Source organism: Myxocyprinus asiaticus, chromosome 29, assembly GCF_019703515.2.
Source record: "Myxocyprinus asiaticus isolate MX2 ecotype Aquarium Trade chromosome 29, UBuf_Myxa_2, whole genome shotgun sequence".
Classification (NCBI taxonomy): domain Eukaryota; kingdom Metazoa; phylum Chordata; class Actinopteri; order Cypriniformes; family Catostomidae; genus Myxocyprinus; species Myxocyprinus asiaticus.
Genome location: NC_059372.1, coordinates 2,945,008 through 2,965,585, shown reverse-complemented (window position 1 = coordinate 2,965,585; position 20,578 = coordinate 2,945,008). Strand labels below are relative to the sequence as shown.

Here is a 20,578-nt window from a genome sequence, read left to right as displayed (position 1 = left end):
AGTGGTGGCACTGGACCCACTCCGCCGTCCCTTTTGGCAGTTGATGTATTAACTGTTCCAGTACCACCTGGTTGATGATCCCGTCGACGCCGCGGTCACTCGCTAGCAGCCATCTCCGGCAGGTGTCGCGGAGCCGTTGGGCGAAGGCAAACGGGCGGTCGGACTTCTCCAGCTTCAAGCTCCTGAAGAGTTGACGATTCTCTTCTGGACTCCGACCAACCTATTGCAAGATGGCTTTTTTCAGGTCACCATAAGCCAGGAGGCTTGTCACCGGCAGTTGTTGAGCCGCGAGCTGGGCTTCCCCGGACAACAGCGTAATAAGTCAGATCGCCCACTGGCCGAGCGGCCAGCCCCAGATCTCGGCGGTGCGCTCAAACAGATCAAGGGTCGTCCGCCATCCCCATCTTCTGTAACGCGGGAGGGGGCAACGGCGTGTGGGTGTCTGGTGTCACGGCTGGGGATGCCTCCTGGCTGAGGAGGCTCCGGATCGCATGCCGGTCCTCTGCTTGAGCCCATAGGAGCTCCACAAACCGGCGATCTTGGTCTTATCGGAACTCAAGCAGGGTTTGCTGGTGGTACTGATGTAGGCCAGCGAGGGATTGGAGGATCTCCACCAACTGGGAGGACTCTACAGGGCGACTTCCGTCCATCTTCAACCAAGAATTATCCCGGGTTTCTGCACCAGTGTAAAGACAGTCGATAAGGAGGACACGGGAGGCAGGTTGCTCATATCACAGGTAAGGCTTTTAATGATCACACTAATCTCTTCAGCTTCACAGTAATAAATTCTTATCTTCACAATAATAATCTCTTCAGCTTCACAATAATAATCAGCTTCAGAATAATAACTTTCTGGACCCAGGCTCTCTCCCTGGTCTGCTGGCGGTGTGGCTCTTTTATGCCACCCTCCCTGTGCTCACTATAATTAGAGACAGGTGTTAGACATAATTTTGCTCAGGTGCAAGCGCCCTTACCGCTTTCTCTCTCTCCGGACGGACACTTGACCACGCCCCCGCTGCCACAATCATAATCATCGGGTTTTGCACAAATTTTCACTTAAACTGTTATGCTGATAATATCATTTGAAATGAAAAATAAACAATGAAATTAGAAACATTTTCACAAGTTTGGGTTGGGCGTTGGCACAGCCATTGACCAGGAAATTAAAAAATGGCACTCCATGTCTAAAATGTTGCCAACCCCTGCTATACATGTACCAGTGGCCATCTGCGGAGTGTTTTGTTTTCTAGTTTTGTTTTATTGTTTATATGTTCTTTTTGTTTTGGGGGTATTTGCACTGAAAGTCTGTTACATTACATTTTAAAGTGTTTAAGTAAACAATAAATACATGCTTGTCAATTAAAACCACACCTCTGCCTCTAGTCCCTTTCTGTTCCTTATTAACTTACTGGGCCCAAGGTTACAATTGGCGTAGTCGGCAGGGCCGTTTGTGGCGAAGGTGGTTGTGGTGCATTTTTTTTCTTTCTGGCTTATTTGTTCTCCTCATTTTGTCAACTGATGGCCCTTTAATTATTGAGTGATTTGAAGTGAAGGTAAATGTTCAAGTAAACGGTAATCGTGCATAAGGACAGCCATCACAGATGTTGCTTTATGGGCCCTGGATTTTAATTTTTTTTTTGTCAAATATCTTCTAAAACTATAATTTGTCAACAGACATGGAGCAAGAACTAATGGACTTACATGAGCAGTTACGGAACCAGCAAGCACAAAATGAACAGTTGACGAGAGAGCAGCCATCGCCTAGCAGTAATATGTCTAATCAAATGCCCCCTTCTGCTTCTAATGCTAATGCTTCATCTCCAGTGTCTTTTAGTAGGGTACTTTATGTTCCTCGGGAGAGGAAGTGCCCATGGTTTTATGGGAACATGGACTCCACCTTGAGTATTGAGGACTGGATTGAAGAAGCTAAGGTGTGTATTGAGGGTAGGGGCTGGTCTGTTAAAGAAGAAGTGGTGTTCTTGCTTGACCACCTTGGGGGGGAGGGGGGGAAGCTAGAACGGAGATAAAACTCTCAACCCCAGTTAGTAGAGAAACTCCAGAGTCTGTTTTTGACATTTTAAAAGATATGTATGGTAGGAGGCAGACATTTGTACAATTACAACAGAGATTCTATGAATGAAAAAAAGAGGGTGAATCATTGACTGAGTTTTCTCATGCTTTGATGTCTCTGATGGACTTGGTCCTTAACAGTAAACCAGGTAGTGTTCCAAACTCTGATAGAGTGCTCCGTGATCAGTTTGTTGAACATGTTCGAGATGTGATGCTGAAGCATAAATTAAAATGCCTAGTTAGGGGAAAAACCATCCTCTACTCTACTGGAGGTTCGAAGTGAAGCCCTTAGGTGGGTGGAAGAAGGGAATAGGGAGGCAAATGCTTCATATGTTCAGCCATGGTGTAATGTTACTCAAGGCAGGGTAGTGTAGTTTGAGCTAGATCTCAGGAGTCTGTTGTGTTAAAAGAGATTAAGGAGATGTTGAGACAGCAACAAGCATAAATAAATGAAATTACCCAATGTCTTGATAGTCTTATGTCACAGAAGGAGCCCCCTGTTGTTATTTCTACTAGGCCAAATAGTTCTCGACGATGTCCTCTGTGTAATCAATTTGGGCATATTGCCAGATATTGCAGACAACCTTGGCCTATTGAATCAAGTTCTAGGCCTCCTCAGGGTAATGTAAATGAGACCCCGGTGGTGGAGCAGGATGGTTTAGCACCTTCTGCAACCTTGAGTCAGATCATAGAGGGAGATAGTGAAGCATCACAGACACCAGTTTGCCCTACTATTTTACAGCGTCTTGTGGGTAAATGCCCTGTAGTAACATTACAGATGGGAGGAGTAGAGATTTCATGTTTATTAGATAAAGGATCAATGGTGACTACAGTAAGTCATTTTTTGAGAAACATTTCCGACACTGGGGCGCGGACGTGCTTAAAACATGTAGCTGGCTTAAATTAAAAGCAGCCAATGGTCTTGAGATACCATATGTGGGATATTTTGAAACCGATGCGACTGTTTTGGGACAAACTCTCCTGGGACAAAGTATTTTGGTCGTAAAAGATCCTGTTGATACTTTGTTCCATCAGAGGAAGGAACTGACTCCTGGCCTTTTGGGTATGAACGTGATTGGGCAGTGATATTATGACTTGTTTGACGAGCATGACCTAGCACTATTTTCAGTTCCCCAGGTTAGACAGGCAGAGTTAGGTTGGAGAGATGCCCTGTCAGTGTCATCGAGCTGATGATGCCCCCACCCCTGGATTTGTCGGCTATGTGAATGTACAGTCCAGCCATCCTATCCAGATTCCAGCTGGAACTATGAGGTTAGTACCTGCTTCATGCTTTAAAAGAATACAATGTTGTACAGTGTTTTTTTTAGAAACCCAGGGTTCTGAGGAAGGGGGCTGCCTGCTGGAGCACTAATATCATCCACTTTATTGCGATGTATACAAGGAGTAGTTCATGTGGCAGTAGTTAATGTGGACACGGAACCTTTATATCTGTCACCAAAAACTAGACTTGGTAGTTTGGTTAGTGCTGAGGTGGTCAGGAAATCAGGTCAGGATATTTTGTTTATGGGAGATTCACAATGTTGTTCTAATACTGTGATTGTTCAGTGTCAAACTATTACATCAGCATCACACATTGACTTTCAGGGTTTGGAATTGTCAGGCCTTTCAGAGGCTGAGGGGGAGGCAGTTAGGGGGTTGTTGGCAAAATATTATGATGTTTTTGCTAAACATGATTGTGACCTGGTATGCACCAATTTAATAGAACATTAGATCCCCCTAGTAGATGATACACCCGTATGTCAGCAGCATTGTAGAATTCACCCTAGCCAGTTTTAGGCTGTGAAAACACATATTAGACAATTATTGGACAGTCAAGTCATCAGGGAGAGCTGTTGTCCATAAGCATCACCAGTTGTGTTGGTGAAGGAGAAAGATGGCTCTCTGAGGATGTGCGTCGATTATCGTCAGCTCAACACCAGAACTCGTAAGGATGCTTACCCCTTACCAAGGTTAGAGGAGTCTCTGGATGCTCTGACTGGGGCAAGGTGGTTTTCAACTTTAGATTTGGCTAGTGGTTATAACCAGGTGCCAGTATCAGAAGTGGATCGTGCTAAGACTGCTTTCTGCACTCCATTTGGGCTCTATGAATTTAATAGGATGCCCTTTGGGCTATGTAACACCCCAAGTACTTTCCAAAGGTTAATGGAGTGGATATTTGGAGATCAGAGTTTCCAGTCTTTGCTGCTCTATCTGGATGACGTTATTGTTTTTTCAGTGACCATTGAACAACATCTTCAGTGACTTGAACTGGTGTTGGAGCAGTTAAGACAGAATTTAAAGATAAAACTGAGTAAATGCTGCTTCTTCCAGTCAGCCGTACATTATCTGGGGCATGTGGTTTCTGCTACTGGGGTCAGCACAGACCCAGAGAAGATATATGCTGTAGCCATGTGGAATAGACCTCAAAATGTCCAGGAACTTCGATCCTTTCTGGGCTTCGCCAGTTATTATTGGCGGTTTGTTAAAAACTTTTCATGTATCGCTGGGCCTCTGAATACATTGATGGCCGAAGTGATTAGGGGACAGAAAAGAAAGCGACCAAATATTAATTTGGGGACTAAATGGACTGATTTGTGTGAAAATGCTTTTCAGACTCTTAAAGCAGCCTTAACGAATGCACCAGTACTTGCTTATGCAGACTTCAGTAAGCCATATTTTCTGGATATCGATGCAAGCCATCAAGGTCTGGGTACCGTGCTGTCTCAAGAGCAAGGGGGAAAATGTTGACCAGTTGCATTTGCAAGTTGAGGATTGCGACCATCTGAACGGAACATGCAGAATTACAGCTCAATGAAACTGGAGTTCCTTGCTCTGAAGTGGGCTGTCACCGAAAAGTTTAGAGAGTATTTGCTGGGTCAGAAGTGCCTGGTATATACAGACAATAACCCACTTAGTCATCTACAGACTGCAAAGTTAGTAGCATTGGAACAAAGATGGGCTAATCAGCTTGCAGATTTTGATTTGGAAATTAGGTATAAGCCTGGACGTTCCAATATTAACGCAGATGCGCTATCTAGAAAAAGTGTTGCATCTGTGGCTGAGTTGGCCCTGACTACTGTTATGCCAAAGGATTTATACCAGTGTGCTCATTACTGCCGACAGGTAGTCTTAAGTGAAACAGTTTCTGCCCTCCCTGAACAGCCTAAGGAAAATCTTGAAATTCTGCAAAAAGCTGATTCTGTTATTGCACAATTCCTCGTCTTTTGGGATCATCAGAAGCCACCAGTTTCACAAGAAAGAGTAGCAGGGTCACCAGAGGTAATTGAATTGGTTCGGCAGTGGGGAAAGCTAGTGAAAATAGACCGTTTATTGTACCGAAGACTTTGGCCCCAGGAGGAACATAGAGAAATTCGTTAAGTTGTGCTACCAGCTGCTCTTAGGGAAGAGGTCCTCACAAGTCTGCATGATGACCATGGTCATCAAGGAATTGAGAGGACAGCAAGTTTAGTGAGAGCTCGATGTTACTGGCCCGGTATGTTCAAATTCATTGAGGAATGGTGTAAGAAATGCCAACGCTGTACCCTAGCTAAAGTGGTTTGCCCAAAAATACATAGTTTTATGGGGCACCTGAAGGCAGAGAGCCAACTGGACATCCTGGCCATTGATTTCACTTTGCTGGAGCCTGTGTCAAATGAACTTGAGAATGTATTGATTATGACCGATGTGTTTACAAAGTTCGCACAAGCTATTCCAACTAAAGACCAAACAGCATTGACAGTGGCACATGGAGCACCAAGGCAAATTCACTCAGATCAGGGGCGATGCTTTGAAAGTAGACTAATTCAAGAATTATGTAGATTGTGTGGCATTTCAAAAACTCACACAACACCCTATCAACCACAAGGGAATGGCCAATATCAACGTTTTGATAGAATGATGCATGATTTTCTGCGCACTTTGCCTCCTGAGGAGAAATGCCATTGGCCTGACCACCTTGCCCAAGTAGTGTATGCCTACAATACCACAGAGACATATTCATCACTGTGAGTTGGGACCAGCATATGTTGCTCTGAATGACCCTGGACTACTAGTTGACCATCAGGAGACCCCTGGAGATAAAGATGGGAATACGATAGTTTTGTTCTTAACACCTGAACAAGTATCAGCCCAAGGTACAATTGTGAGGCCTCAACTTCTACAGGAAGACAATACTAACTTCCATTCAACTTCTGTAGCAGACCATGTGGAGGATCATCAGTCTCCACGACGGGAAGAAACTGTAGTGAGGCGCACAGGGAGGTCAACAGTTGGATGGCATTCCAATCCATACCATCTTCCTCGATCAGTATGTACTGGTGAAGCTCAATATGGTTAGGCTGCTCTTCCTGTGACGAGATTGTCCAATGATAGTTAGAACCTTATGTTCCGCCCATGGTTGTATAATGGTAATCGACAGGATGTCAATTTAAATTCAGGGGGGTAGATTGTAACGGGATGTACTTTGGGATACTACAAATCCCATCAGCCCTAGCGTTAAGGAAGTAGTAAAACGTGTTACGTATTTGCTTCCTTTATCATTTTTATGAATGGTGTTGTCGGATGTGTTCATGACACTACAAATCCCATCAGCATTAACGTTATAAAAGGAAGTGGCAAGATTTGGTTGCTCTCGCTCCTTATATCTTCCCCCACTATTGTTTGAATGGACGCCATGGCAGATTTAAGGTTTGACAGCAGCAACGGATAAGCGGTTATACGCTGAATGTTTGTGGAATGCTGTTGAAAGTTGAATGAAGTATACATCATATCAAAGAATGCCATTAGAAAAACTGTTAAGTATCCTTAAGAGTTGAGCGTGTCATATACTGCATCAAGGAGGTAGTAGCTTTTATTGTTTGATTAATTTGTTTAAATGGCTATGTTTTAATGATGTTATTTTCTAATGTTTTTTAGTATTGTTGCTGGATTGTTGCCTGAGTGATGCAATAACAATAAAGGATATTAGAGGTACTGTATTTTTGTATGATAGGTTTTTAAAGGGAAAAGTTTTAATTTTTAATGATTTTAATGTTTTTTATATGAGTGTGTTTTTATTGATTGTTCTAGTGTTGTGAGTTTGTATTGTATTTATGTTATTGTACGTTTTTGTTAGTAATGGACTGTGTATTCCCTTACAGGGATGCACGGTTACTGTTTATTTCTTATTCAATTGTATTGTGTTTTTTTTTTGTTTTTTTTATGATGCTGGTCCGGAATGGATGGAGGAGTAATTAGGCCAGAAAAGGTTGAATTAAGTGGTTGTTTTAGAGCGTAAATTTGACTCTTATGGTGCATTGCCCCTTGGTGATTTCATTGTGTATTTGTTTTCTTTTCTTTTTAGCCGACGGTGGCTGCTGGGTGCCTTCATGGTGTGGACGGCGGTGAAGAGGTGGCTGGGATTGTGTGGTGGTTTGGTTACTTTATTTTTTCTTTATAGGTTGCAGTGAGCTTGCTGTGCCCTTTTTAAGCCATACGCTGTGCTGTGTGTTTTTCTCAAACAATTTAACCTTAGGTTCATCAGCTCACAAAATTATTTCACAGTAGATTTGTGGAGTGTCAAGGTGGTCTTGGGCAAACTTCAGGTGCGCAGCAATGTTTTTGTTCAAAAGCAGCGTCTTCCTTCGTGGTGTCCTGCCATGAACACTATGCCAGTTTAATGTTTTCCCTATAGCAGACTCATGAACAGAGAGGTTAACCAGTTCTGATGATTCCTTCAAGTCTTTAACTGTCACTCTAGGGTTCTTTTTTTTGCCTCATTGAGCATTCTGTGGTGTGCCCTTTCAGTCAACTTGGCTGGACGGCCACTCCTGGGGAGAGTATCCACACTACTAAATCATCTCCATTTATAGACTATTTGTCCAACTGTGGACAGATGATGTATGGCTCTTTGAGATAACTTTGTAACCCTTCCCAGCTTTATGTAAAGCAACAATTCTGGTCATAGGTCTTCTGAGATCTCTTTTTTGTGAGGCATGGTCCACGTCAGCAGATTCTTCTTGTGAATAGCAAACTGGAAATGTTTGAGTGCTTCTTGTAAGTCAAAGTAGCTCAAAGCCATACTGCCAATCTCATATCATTAATTGGATGCCAGTTTTGCCAACTCCTGACTTTAATTAGCTTTTGTTGATGTCTAGTGGTTTACATACTTTTTCCAACCAACACTGTGAATGTTCGAATGATGTATTCAATATGTACAAGAACAATACAATAATTTGTGTGTTATTAGTTAAAACAGATTGTGTTTGTTTATTACTGTAACTTAGATGAAGATCAAACCAGATTATAAGACAAATTTATACATATATGCAGGTAATTTCAAAGGGTTCACATACATTTTCTTGCCACTGTATATATAATATATATACAGCTCAGGAAAACATTAAGAGACCACTGAAAAATTATCAGTTTCTCTGGATTTACTATTTATATGTATGTTATAGTAAAATGAAAATTTTTGTTTTATTCCATCAAGTACTTGCAAAATTTCTCCCAAATTCCAAATAAAAATATTGTCATTTAGAGCATTTATTTGCAGAAAATGACAACTAGTCAAAACAACAAAAAAGGCTTGTGACCATCCATCTAACTCTTGATCACATTCCAGAGGTTTTCAATGGGGTTCAGGTCAGGAGATTGGGCTGGCCATGACAGGGTCTTGATCTGGTGGTCCTCCATCTACACCTTGATTGACCTGGCTGTGTAGCATGGAGCATTGTCCTGCTGGAAAAAACAATCCTCAGAGTTGGGGAACATTGTCAGAGCAGAAGGAAGCAAGTTTTCTTCCAGGATAACCTTGTACGTGGCTTGATTAATGCGTCCTTCACAAAGTCAAATCTGCCCAATTCCAGCCTTGCTGAAGCACCCCCAGATCATCACTGATCCTACACCTGGTCATCTAATGGTTAGACGGAGACCTGGAGAGGCTTTCAAGCCACAGTGTCTTGCACCCACTGTGAAATTTGGAAGAGGATCGGTGATGATCATCACCTCTGTAATGTTCATCATGACAGAGTCAGAGTCATATCACATAATTTGAAAGCTTACAATATCAACTTTAACTCACTCAAAAGAGGAAAAGGATTAAATTAATGTGTAACACATTTCTACGTTCGTGGGCAATGGAGGATTCAGGAGACAGCGAACAGTCAAAGGTGAGTATTTTATTACTATCTCTCAGTGTCTTACAAATCTTAAACAAAAAGGGCTCTTGGTGGCCAAACACACAAACAGGTCAACAGTATAACTTATAGCTCCAGGAACAGGATCTGGTCTTTCACTCTGATGCTCTGGCATGCTTTTTCAGGTCTCCCTCCACCGTCACTATAATTAGAGACAGGTGTTAGAGATAATTACGACCCAGGTGACGAGCCTTACTGCTCTCTCTCTCTCTCTCTCACAAACACATGACCATGCCCCCCATGCCACAGAATGTTTAACCTGGAACATGTTATCTCTCTCCATCAGCTCTGTCCTTAGTGACATCACCTCTTTCTTCAGCTGAGAGATTTCTGTGTTGAAATCATCAATATCCAGCATGGACAGATCAGTTCCTACTGATTTACAGCAGATCACATCCACCTGCTCTCTCATGATGAACATCTGAACACAAAAACATCACCATTATAATAAACTGACATTCATCAAACTCAAAAAGATTATGGTATGATTATACAAAAGAACAGATCTTTTGAACAAAATCTGTTTAGAAGATGGCAGAAAAATAAAGTGTGTTTTGAGTTTGGTTTAATTTTCCTGACAGCAGGAATATTATCAGCTAATATAACAGGCTATAAACTGTACAATATATTATCACCTACATTAAACTAATTTACAAACAGCTGCTTTAATTAAAGAGCTCATATTTCTGAAATGAAACATGACATTCTCAGATTTCTGCTTGTTTTTCCAGAAACCGAATATTTTAAAGCATCTGTCACAAAACAATGCGATATGATGAGATAAAAAGCTTCTTTTGGAGAATCACATGGCGCCATGCGGGGGCCGGATGTGTAAACAGCGAGCTCTGCTCACTTTGCTAGTTTTAAGTTATTTTTATGTCATAAACCGATGAGATTCGATACAACCTGCTACATAACTGTTCTATGAAGTCAACATGACAAAGAATTCAAAATCCTTGGGCTCTGGAGATATTAAAAGACACTTACATGCTCAAGCTGATACCTCTGACAGGGCCGCAGACAGAGACTCGGTTCGGACGGTGCGATGGGAGAAATTCAATGCCAAATGTCGAGCATGTCTGTAATGCTGGCAAAGGTTGTTGCTGACCTGGAGGATCTTGCTGTAATACATCGATCGATTACGGCAATGGAGGTGAAATTCTCTGAGTTAGTTACAAGATTGTCAGATGTCGAGAAACGGATTGATTATCTGGAGTCATCAGAGAAGGAATTAGCTGCTAACCCGCTAGAAACCAAGACAGACTTGGAATGCATTTGGGAAAAGTTGGAAGACTTAGAGAATCATAATCAGCTAAACAACGTCCGAATTGTTGGAATTCTTGAGCATGAAGAAGGTCAAGACATGGTGAAATTCCTAGATGAGCTCTTCCCGAGTCTGCTCGACATAACAGGCCATAAGCTGGAAATCGAGCGAGCTCACAAGGTCCTGGCTCAGAAATCTGCAGATCAATTCTGGCTACATTTCTGAGATCATCCGATAAAGATCTTGTGTTGCGCGAGGCGAGGAGCAAAGGAAAGCTTTCTTGGAAGAACCACAGCATTTTCTTGTTTCCAGACTTTGCAAATTCGACGAGAGAAATGTGATCGATTCAAGGAATGCAAGAAACTCATACATCAACGGAAGATCGCTTTTGCACTGATGTTTCCGGCCAAACTGAGAATAGATACTAAGGATGGTCGCAGGGTATTTACGTGTCCAAAGCAAGCACTGTCTTTTATAAAAACAATTGGTGAGTAAGCTATTTGGGGTTTTTCATGTAGCTCTAGAGTGGATTAATCGCTGTACTTACTCTGGCTGTCTGAGGATGCTGGGCGCCATTTTTGCGCTGACTCCGTCTACCGGATGGAGTTTGTTTTGTGGAATGACTCCTTCAAGAAACTTTTGCATGGACTGAAGTTCCCGGCCAGATTGAGAATGGATACTAAGAACGACTGCAAAATATCTTCATGCCTACACAAGGATGTCTTTTATAAAGTTGACAGACTGAGTAAGTCATGGCGTGTTTTTTTATGCAGCCTCCGAGTGAATTTGACTCGCTCAATACACACTTGACCATTCGAGAAACCGGGGCGCCTGTTCTGTTTTTTTTTTTTTTTTTTTTGCTGGTTCTGCCTAGCGGCTGGAGCTTGTTTTGATGAATAACACTCCTTCGGGACAGTTGTAGTTTAATCTGTTCGTTCTTTGTGCTTATGCCTCCTGTTGGCTGGAGTTTGTTTTTGTGGAATATTTTTAAGGGACATTAGTATGATTACGTCATCTGCTGAACTCATAACTGGCTCACTGAACACTTGTCTGTCTGTCCGAGGAAACTGAACAGCTTTATATCAGCTGGAATTTGTTTTGCGGAGGAACACACCTTCGAGTCAGTTCTGTGAATGAATCTATATGTTCTTTGTGTTTATTCTGCCTATTGGATGGGGTCTGTTTTACAAAGTATTTTCTGTTATGTAATTTTGCCTTACAAAATTTGTGCAGAAGCACTGGACTTGAGCAATCCAATGGCAAAGTTGTCGCGGGGCTCTCGTTGCATACATGGACCTTTTGAGTTTAGAGGGATTGACGGCGGTTGGCGCTGTCGTGCGCAGGGTTAATGCGCACGTTTTTCCTTTTTCTGTTTGTTTGGTTCGGAGGAGAGTTCGAGGTTTGATTGTTGCAGTAATGGGGAATCTGGTCTGTATAATGTTGTTTTTGACACACAATTTATTTTTTCTTTTATACCAATATGTCAAATGTTAATATGAGTGGATTATCTCTCTCCACATGGAATGTGAATGGGTTGAGGCACCCCATAAAAAGAAGGAAAGTTATTTCTTTTCTAAAGCGTAAGAAATATGATGTAGTGTTTCCTCAAGAAACGCATCTTTCCCAGCAGGAAGCTGAAAAATTTGGGAAGATATGGGGTGGACATGTTTTCTTTAGTGCTGGCTCAAGTAAGAGTAGGGGAGTCATTATACATTTATGCATTTGGCAGATGCTTTTATCCAAAGCGACTTACAGTGCACTTATTACAGGGACAATCCCCTAGGAGCAACCTGGAGTTAAGTGCCTTGCTCAAGGACACAATGATGATGGCTGTGGGAATTGAACCAGCAACATTCTGATTACCAGATATGTGCTTTAGCCCACTACGCAACCACCACTCCTTATTATACTGATAAATAAACATTTACAATTCAAATGTCTCAAACAGATTAAAAATAAATTAGGAAGAGTCATTACTGTTTTAGCAGAAGTTCAGGGTCAAAGTCTTATTTTGGCTAATATTTACGCACCTAACGCTGATGATCAGGGCTTTTTTATAGATCTTGAAGGGATGTTGCAAGCCGCTGGCACCCCTCATGATATAACATTGGTAGGAGACTTTAATCTTTTGATGGACTCAGTACTTGATCATAGTGAAGCAAATGTGTGCAAGTCCCCTACAGCAACACTGACGCTTCTCAGGATGTGTAAAAATTGTGGTCTTGCAGATATTTGGCGACTTTTGAACCCATCTGGTAGACTATAAATTTTTTTCATCAGTCCATAAGATTTATTCTAGAATAATTTTTTTATATATATCTCATTATACCCTCATTTCATCTGTTGTTGATTGCTCAGTTGGAAACATCTTAGTCTCAGATCACACCCTGGTGAGTTTAGAGGTGTTGCCACATACGGAGAAAGAGAGATCATATAGTTGCCGCTTTATTGTATCCCTTTTGCAAAATCCTGATTTCCAACAAATGTTAAAGACTGAAATCAATGTTTATATGGAGACCAACTGGTCCTCAGTATCCTCTGTGGGTGTGGCTTGGGAGGTAATTAAGGCAGTTCTTAGGGGCCGGATCATAAAATATGCCTCATTCACCAAAAAATCCAAAGCACGTGAACTCGTGGAGTTGGAAGGGTATATTAAAAGTGGCAGAGCTGAAGCGCAGAATGTCGTCTGATGGCCCTTAGAGAATTGACTAGTTTGAAATACAGATATAGTACTATTTTATCACGGAAGGTGGAGTTTTGGTTATTCAGGGCAAGACAGTCATACTTTGAGTCGGGGGACAAAGCAGGGAAGCTTTTAGCTAGATATATAAAGTCTATTTCTACCATTCCCTCAGTGAAATCTGCTGGTGGTGACATTTTTACCTTGGCCATTGATATTAATAATGCTTTTAAAGAGTTCTATCTTGATCTCTATAGTTCCACGTCTTCGTCTACTGATGAAGATATTAGGAACTTTGTGGAACCATTAGATTTCCCTAAACTGACGACTGAGCAAAAAAACTCTCTTGATTCTGAGATAACCTTGGAGGAGCCTGACGAGGTAATTAAGGCCTTATCTACAGGCGAGGCTCCGGGGCCAGATGGTTTTGCCACTGAATTTTTTAGATCTTATGCTACAGAATTGGCTCCACTTCTACTAGAAGTTTATACGGAATCATTAAAAAATGGAAATCTTCCACCAACCATGACACAAGCCCGGATCAGTCTGATTCTTAAAAAAGATAAGCAAGTGTAAGAGTTACCGTCCAATTTCCCTGATCCAGCTAGATGTAAAAATTGTCAAAAATTTTGGCTAACCAATTAAGTAAACTTATGACATCTCTGATACATATAGATCAAGTGGGGTTTATTCGGGGCTGTAGCTCTTCTGACAACATTAGGCATTTCATCAATATCATGTGGTCAGTAGCGAATGATCAGACTCCGGTCGCTGCCATCTCACTTGATGCCGAAAAGGCGTTTGATATGGTAGAATGGGATTCTTTTTAAGATTTTGGAAAGGTATTGGTTCGGGAGTACATTTATTGGTTGGATTAAGTTACTTTATAGACACCCTCTAGCGGCGGTACAAACGAATGGATTAATTTCAGATTATTTTACTCTGGATAGGGGCACCCAGCAGGATTGCCCTCTTTCCCCTTTATTGTTCTGTCTTGCTCTGGAACCATTAGCAGCTGCGATAAGAAAGGAGGATAATTTTCCAGGGATGATGGCGGGAGGTGTGGTGCATAAGCTTTTGCTTTACGCAGATGATATTTTATATTCATCTCTGACCACACTAGATCTATGCCTTGCCTCCAAAGAATTATCAATTCCTTCTCTAAATTTTCAGGATACAGAGTTAATTGGTCTAAATCTGAAGCTCTGGCTCTGACAGCGTTCTGCCCAGTAAAGGCTTTTCAGCCAGGCGCCTTTCAGTGGCCCAAACAGGGCATTAAGTATTTGGGTATTTTATTCCCAGCAAATTTATGTGATGTTTAAAATTTTGACCCTTTAATAAAAAAAGTTTTCAAGTGATGTGGAAAGGTGGGCTTCATTACATTTATCTATGATTGGGAAAGTTAATGTTATAAAAATGAATTGTATTCCAAAATGTAACTACCTATTACAGCCTCTCCCCATTGAAGTTCCCCTCTTTTATTTTAAACAATTTGATAGAATTGCTAAATCTTTTATCTGGAATGGTAAGCACCATCAAATGCATTCTAACAAGTTACACAGGCCAATTGACAAAGGTGGGCTAGGTTTTCCCAAAATATTGTTTTACTATTATGCTTTTGGTCGCTTCCGCCTGAAAGAGCTCCTCACTGGCTCTTTATTGAACAGGAGGTCCTTGCCCCTATCTTGCCATTGCAATGTCTTTCTACCAAGCTGCCCGGAGAAGTAAAGACACATCCTGTTATCTCACACACGCAGTTAGTGTGGACAAAAGTTTCCCGCGTGCTCAATTCGGACATTTACTTGAACGTTGCCGCAAGTATTTGGTTAAACCCTAAATTGTGTATTAACAAGTTCCCTTTTTGCTGGACAGAATGGATTGAGAAGGGAGTTGCTATGCTGGGTGACCTGTATGAAAATGGAGCATTGAGATCCTTTGAAAATATTACACAGCAGTTTGGGATTCCCAGATCTCAATTCTTCAGGTACTTACACCTGCGCCATCTACTTTGTACCATCTTTGGGTGTAGTTTGCAGCCCCCTAAAGCTGCAGAAACTCTTGAGATGGTACTAGCAGCTTTTGGAAAGGGTCACGAGGCTTCAGCGTACTATTTCTGGCTAATTCAGAGTCTAGGGGACGGGGTTTTGACATCTCTCAAGAAGTTATGGGAGAAAGACTTAAATTTAGTACTGGAGGATGAAGAATATTTTGTCGAAAGTTGATTCCGTGTTTTCATGTGCTGTTTGTGTTGATTTGAGTGTGGAATCAATAAAAATTGTTAATGAAAACAACAAAAAAATTAGCAAAGTGCGCAGAGCTTGCCATTCACACGTCTGCTCCTCGCATGGCGTCACGTGACTCTTCTATGTAAAGCACTTTTAATTACATTTGTGTATGAAATGTGCTATATAAAAAAACTTTCCTTGCCTTACCAAGGCAATAATGGGACCTAACCCAAACAGGAGAGGACAGCAATTGACATCTCTGTCCCTTGTCAGTTATGCCGCAAAAACAATCAAAACAGATGGGTTAAGTAACAGTGTGTAACAAGATCTTTGGGTTCTGGGCAAAGGAGGAGTCAGGAGACAGCGAACAGTCAAGGTGAGTGTTTTAATACTTTTTCTCAGTCTTTACTTAAACTCAAACAAAAGGGCTCTTGGTGGCCAAACAGACACTCACAGCTTCTGGTGGTGTCTCTGGTCTCTCTCCCCACTCTGACACACTGGCGTGCCTTTTCAGGTCTCTCTCCGCCATCACTATAATGAGAGGCAGGTGACAGAGGTAATTACGGCCCAGGTGCCGAGCCTTACCACTCTCCCTCTCCCTGCAGACCAACACATGACCACGCCCCCCATGCCACACAGTACTTACCTTTTAGTTGAAGTAGTTCGGCAAAAATGGATGCATCTGTGGTTATTTGGTAGCTTTAATCATCTAAAATATCTGCTAGCAATATGCAAACTGTTAATAATAAAAGTGTAATAACCAGGATTGCACTGAACCTTTCATGCAGGGCAGTTTCTAGGCATAGACGAACTAGGCAGTCACCTAGGGCAGCACCATAGGTCAGGGGGAGACACAGGTGACAATGATCAAGGTGTACACTGGTGGCCAAAAGTTTGGAATAATGTGCAGATTTTGCTGTTTTCGGAAGGAAATTGGTACTTTAATTCACCAAAGTGGCATTCAACTGATCATAAAGTATAGTCAGGACATTACTGCTGTTCCTGTTGCTGATGGCACGCTGCATGAGTTTTTGTAGCCTGCTAGCCTGCTTAGCATTACTTATTCTTACTCTCATACCTTCATCGTTTTATCCTTTGTCATTTTACAGCATTTCAGGTTTTTCCGCTTTTTTACTGTTTCATTTGTGTGTATTTTACCTGTTGCTGCTGGTGCCTCGCTTGAGTCTGTGTTTGTAGCCCGTTAGCTTTTTTTTTTGCATCTCTTCACTATCTGTTTTCAGCTTTTAATCCTTAACATTTGCCATTTTTTGCGCACATCGGGTTTTCCCCCGCATTATTCTCTTATTGCGATTCAACTGCGTGCATTCTCCACGTGAATCCGCTTTCTATTTTTATCACGATTAAACTTTATGCATTTTACAGCGTGCACCTGTTTTTCTCCTCTGTGTTACACAGATTATTGCATCAATCTCAAAGCACTGCTCATCAAGAACAACCATAACAACAAACAGTTGCAAGAGGGATTCACATCAATCTCAATCCCTCACCGCTCAGGGACAACCATCAACAACAACAACAAACAATTGCGGTTAGCCATGGCATCCGCTCATGTTATTTCTTCCTGCATTGCACGTCACGTTTACTATATCTTCTTCCGCCAACAGTGAGAGATTCACATGTGATAAATGTAAGGAGTTAGTCAGGCTGACGGAGAAGGTTACTGAGTTAGAGACACGCATCCGAACACTAGTGGAGGGAGGTCAGTGAGAAAGAGAAGCCAGAAGATACTGTTTCGGATGTGGATAGTACAACGAGCAACACACACACTTTGGTTCCGACTCTTGAGCTCCCACAGCAGGGCGTTTGGGTGACGTCTCGGCAGTATACTCGCTCAGCAAATTGACACCACTCTCCTGTTCCTGTTAGGGTTTCCAATCAATTCTCCCCACTCAGTGATGCACCCACTAAGAATCATGTTGAAAGAACCCTAATAATTGGTGATTCTATGGTAAGGAATGTGGAAATAGAGACTCCAGCCACTATTGTTAAATGCATTTCAAGGGCTCGAGCATCTGACATCAGATCAAATTTACAAGTGCTGGCTAATGCTAAATGTAGATTTTCTAAAATTGTTTTCCATGTCAGCACTAATGATGTCCGGCTTCGCCAGTTGGAGATCACTAGAGATAATGTTAAAAGTGGTGTGTGAACTTGCAAAAACGATGTCAGACTCTGTAATATGCTCAGGCCCCCTCCCTGCTCGTCGTGGTGACCAGGTTTATAGTAGATTAGTGTCACTGAATGGCTGGATGGCTGAGTGGTGTCCGGAGAATAGCATAGGATTTATAGACAATTGGAAGAGTTTTTGGGGTAGACCTTCCCTCCAGGGAATGTGCCGCTCTCCTCTCTAGTAATTTGGCTCATAGTCTTAATAATGATAGTATTTTACTAACTGGGGCCCAGGTCAGGAAGCAGACAAACAGACAAACAAAGAAAACACTTGCTAGCTGCCTTGAGACATCACACAGGTCTCATAAACTACAACACATAGAGACTGTATCACCTAGATATCACATAGAGAGTGTCTGTTCCCCGAACTATCAAACACAAAACTTTCACCAAATCATTTTGGAAAAAAAAAAAAAAAGGTCAAACTTGGAAAAAAAAAAAAAACAAAAAAAAAAAAACAACTAAAACATTTAAGATAAACATCATATGAAGGTAGGGCTACTAAACATTAGATCTCTTTCTACCAAAGTACTAAGTGTAAATGATATTATTACAGATAATAGTTTGGATGCGCTCTGTTAGACCGAAACCTGGCTTAAACTGGATGAAAATATTAGTTTAAATGAATCTACTCCCCCAGGTTATTGTAATAAACACAAGCCTCATCTAAAAGGTCGAGGAGGAAGTGTTGCTACAATTTACAGTGAAGTTTTTGGTGTTACTCAGAGGACAGGATATAAGTTTAAGTCTTTTTAACAAATAATGCTTAATGTGACACGTCAGATATAAATTTAAAAACTCTGTCATCTTTTGCCCTTGCTACAGTATATAGATCACCCAGGCTTTATTCTGATTTCCTTGGTGTATTTGCTAATTTTTTATTACTGTAGATGGAGCTTTAATTGTTGGTGACTTCAACATTCACATATATAATGAAAATGACACATTGGGATTAGCATTTATCTATATTCTCAACTCTCTTGGAGTCAGACAAAATGTGACAGGACCAACTCATTGCCATAATCATATGCTAGATTTAATTTTGTCATATGGAGTTGATGTTGATACTACAGAAATTCTTCCACAGAGCAATGACATCTCAGATCATTACCTTGTCTCTTGTATGCTGCGATCAGCTAATGTTATTCAATCTACACCAAGCGATCATTCAGGTAGAACTATTCTTTCGATCACTAAAGATAGCTTCACTAATAATCTTCCAGATCTATTTCATACACACAATAAGCTCCAAAGTCTAGAAGAACTTGATAAAATAACAGAAAATATAAATAGATATAAATCTTCTCTATCACTCTTGATAGTGTCACCCCCCTTTGATTAAAGAAAAAAGCCCTGCACCATGATACAATGATCACACTCATGCTCTCAAGAGAGCAGCTCGGAAAATGGAGCGCAAGTGGAAGAATACAAAATTAGAGGTATTTCGTGGTGCATGGAAGGATAGTGTCTGTAGCTACAGACAGACACTAAAAGCTGCCAGGTCAGCATATTTTAGCAAAATCAAAAATCCTAGGTGTTTATTCAGTACTGTGGCTAAATTAGTTAGTAATAAAGCCTCAACTGAACCAGATATTCCATCGCAGCACAATAGTAATGACTTATTAATTCTTTACTGATAAAATTGAAATAATCAGAAATAAAATTGGAATTATGCAATCTGTCACAGTACTTAAGAAAACAGTGTCTCATAATTTTCCTCACGTGCAACTTCAATCCTTCGCTGTCATAGATCATGAAGAGCTAACAAAACATCAAAAGCCACAACATGTATGTTAGATCCAATACAAACTATGCTCTTAAAAGAGGTATTCCCGGTAATCACAGAACCTCTTCTTAATATTATTAACTCCTTGCTATCCTTAGGACATGTCCCAAGAAACTTTAAAATGGCAGTTATCAAACCACTTATTATGAAGACACAACTTGATCCTGGAGAACTGGCTAATTGTAGGCCGATTTCAAATCTCCCGTTTATGTAGAAAACACTACAAAAGGTAGTGTCCTGCAGAGAAATAGTATATATGAACAATTTCAGTCAGGATTTAGGCCTCATTACAGTACAGAGACTGCACTTATCAGAGTTACAAATGACTTGCTCTTATCATCTGATCACAGCTGCATTTCACTTCTAGTGCTTTTAGATCTTAGTGCTTCCTTCGACATGATAGATCACAACATTCTCTTGAATAGGCTAGAGAATTATGTTGCCATTTGTGGACTTGCATTAGCATGTTTTAGGTCCTATTTAGCAGACCACTACCACTTTGTCTATGTAAATGAGGAATTGTTTAACCAAACAAAAAGTATAGAGTGCCACAGGGATCAATTTTAGGGCCTCTGCTTTATATGCTTCCCCTGGGAGATATTATCAGGAAACGTGGAATAAGTTTCCACTGTTATGCCGACGATACACAACTTTGTTTCTTCAAAACCTGACGAAATTTCACAATTCTCCAGATTAGCAGAGTGCATCAATGAAATCAAATACTGGATGGCCTGAAATGTCCTTCTACTCAATTCCGACAAAACAGAGGTACTAATTATTGGACCAAAAATCTCTAAAAACAAGCCGCTAAAATATAATTCGACTCTCGATTGATGTATTGTTACATTATCTTCAACTGCGAAGAACTTAGGTGTTATATTTGTCCTTTGAAAATAAAATTACCAATGTTTGTAGAACAGCATTCTTTCACCTAACAAATATTGCTAAATTACGACACATTCTCTCTGTTGTTGATTCCGAAAAACTAATTAATGCGTTCATGACCTAAAGACTAGGTTATTGTAATGCATTACTGGGAGGATGTCCAGCAAGATCAATAAATAAACCTTAATTGGTTCAAAATGCAGCAGCCAGAGTGCTGACTAGAACCAAGAAATATGATCATATTAGCCCCATTTTATTGTTGTTACATTGGCTACCGTTAAATTTCATATTCATTTTAAA

The 20,578-nt window shown here is 41.0% G+C and overlaps 1 protein-coding gene across 2 annotated transcripts in view; it reads right to left on the bottom strand.

Annotated features, from left to right (window-relative positions):
- LOC127419864 (zinc finger protein 271-like) overlaps nucleotides 1–20,578 on the bottom strand; it is a 263,395-nt gene that overhangs the window by 163,697 nt on the left and 79,120 nt on the right. The gene's annotated exons all lie outside the window — the stretch shown is intronic.